Below are 2,952 nucleotides of genomic sequence, written 5' to 3' on the forward strand. Positions count from 1 at the left end.
TTGATTTCTCCTCCATCTATCTACCTATGTCCTTGATTGCCTAAACCTTTCTGCCCCCCCCCACCCCCCACCCAACCCCATCACCAACACACACACAAAAAACACACACACTTACATCATCAATTTCATCACCTCACATACATACAGCAGACTGCTTGCTACAGTAAGCCTCCTCTACATACTTGCTGCACACTGCCCCCCCCCCTCCCTACATACACAGCACATTGTCTTCAGGATCTTCTCCAACACACATCCTCTACATACTTACAGCACACTGCCCCCACCTACCCACACACACACTACACACACACACACACAGTCACTGCTCCACTCCCCTCCCGCCCACACACACATCTTTACTGTCATCACTCACATACATCATACATACAGTACTCTGCTTGCAATAGTAAGTCCCTTCACCATACTTGCAGTACACTGCCCTCCCCCCTCTCCCCTACATACACAGCACATTATTTCATCAGGAAGCTTCTCCAACACACATCCCCAACATACTTACAGCACACGCCCCCCCCAATACACAGCACATTGTCTCATGAGGAAGCTTCTCCAACACACATATTGCACACTGCCCTCTCCCCACATACACAGCACACTATCCCATCTCCCTTGTCATCCCCCCAACACACACACCAAGACCCCTGGCAGTTGGGTTAGCCCCTTGAGCCGTGGATCTGCCCAAGGTTTCTTCCTTGGTAAGGGAGTTTTTCCTTGCCCCTGTTGCTCTTGGATGCCCCTTGTTGGTGCCCCCCCCCCCCCAATCCCAATCCTCCCCCATAAATGCACAAATAGGCTGACACCAGACATAATTTCACTGCATTTCTTACTTCCAGTAACTATATGCATGTGACAATAAACTTCCTTGTATCCTTGTTTCCTTTAACTATTTACTAATTAGCACTCTGGGACAAGGCGTCCGAAGGAGACAATGCAGAGAGGAGATCTCTGAAGACTGTTGATCTTTATTCACCGTATTAAAGTGATAGTCCAGCCTAAACAATGTCCAGACCAGGTGTCAAGCAATAGGGTCAGCTGAGATGTCATCAGCTGGCGCCCCCCGATGAGATCTGACTACAAGGTGGCTGCGGCCTATCTTTTATACTCCTTAACCTTTTGAGTTGGGTCCTCTCCTCTCGCCACTCTCGAAAGACACCTGTTGGCCAATCAGCATCCACCAGGGTTACGAATATTGGTGGAACCCATCGTCCCATCATGCATAAAAATATATGCAAAACTGTCTGATTCTGGGTCTTTCTGGTTTTATCCAGTTGTGTGTAAGCAGGGCTTCTTATCTTGCTACCTGTTACTTGGCCTTGCTGTTATCATCACCAGCTATACATCATCCTCTCGCTCTTGACCATCTAATGAGAGGCCTAGTGTCACTGTATCCTCCTGCACCCCACTCCTTGACTGCTGGTCTGGTCTGTTCAAAATGTGTACAGGCCTTGAAGTCTCATAATAATTGCAGTAATATTAAAGTTTATAAAAACCATACATGCATCCTTTAAGTCATAGAAATCCACCACATTTACCACACCACTCCAAACAGGCTCATTTAGCCTAGTTTACCATACTACACCAAACAGGCTCATTTAGCCTAATTTACCACACCACTCCAAACAGACTCATTTAGCCTAGTTTACCACACCACTCCAAACAGGCTCATTTATCCTAGTTCACCACACCACTCCAAACAGGCTCATTTATCCTAGTTCACCACACCACTCCAAACAGGCTCATTTATCCTAGTTCACCACACCACTCCAAACAGGTTCATTTAGCTTTGTGTATCATGCTACTCCAAACAGGTTCATTTAACCTAGTTTACTACTATTTATTTATATTTATTGGGGGGGGGGGATTTTTGATTTGTCTTTGTTTTGCTTTGCTGTAAGTTAATTTTCTTTGTCTATAAGTATCACAGATATACAGGCAAACTCCCAACTCAAAGCCTACAGATTCCAACCAGACTCTTTGTTTTGTTTTGCTAGGAGGGCATTTCTTAGGAAACAGGAGAATTTCTCTGAGCAGCTGAAGTGGATCTATAAGATACTTTGTGGGATATCACATATGCGCAACAGAGACCTGAAGATGCTGGTATGTCAGAAAGTTACGTAAACTAACGCTTTACACTTGTGTGGGTCACTTGCAATGGCATCACAGAAAATTAATGGATGGATATATGGTTAAGACTCCGATGGGCAAATTGATGTGTCAGCACATGAATGAATGGGCAGATGGATGGATGGGTGAATGAATGAATGCAAGAAGGAGGTAGCATGTTTACACTATCGGATGTCTGCTGTTGATAGATAGATAGATAGATAGATAGATAGATAGATAGATAGATAGATAGATACTTTATTGTATCCCCAAGGGGAAATTCAAGAAGTGTTGACCTGTCCTGACAGATCATGTTTACACTATCGGATGTCATCTGGTGTAGACCTGTCCTGACAGGTCATGTTTACACTATCGGATGTCAGCTGGTGTTGACCTGTCCTGACAGATCATGTTTACACTATCGGATGTCATCTGGTGTAGACCTGTCCTGACAGATCATGTTTACACTATCGGATGTCTGATGGTGTTGACCTGTCCTGACAGATCATGTTTACACTATCGGATTTCTGCTGGTGTTGACCTGTCCTGACAGATCATGTTTACACTATCGGATGTCAGATGGTGTTGACCTGTCCTGACAGATCATGTTTACACTATCGGATTTCTGCTGGTGTTGACCTGTCCTGTTGCTACACCTGACCTCTAACCTCTGAAGATTTCTCTCACTCTTAGGTTCCCCTGAACAGCGTCTATGTTAACATCATCATGAAGGACACGGAGAAGACCAACATCCTTCTGAAGCAGTCCCACAGGTACACAGATACAGACACACACACACACACACACACACTCAATGAAGCAATGATTGCA

The sequence above is a fragment of the Alosa pseudoharengus genome, unplaced genomic scaffold (assembly GCF_046254945.1).
Source record: "Alosa pseudoharengus isolate Yale_2024_CS ecotype anadromous, Long Island Sound unplaced genomic scaffold, YU_APseudo_1.1 YU_APseudo_1.1_scf_18, whole genome shotgun sequence".
NCBI lineage: Eukaryota > Metazoa > Chordata > Actinopteri > Clupeiformes > Clupeidae > Alosa > Alosa pseudoharengus.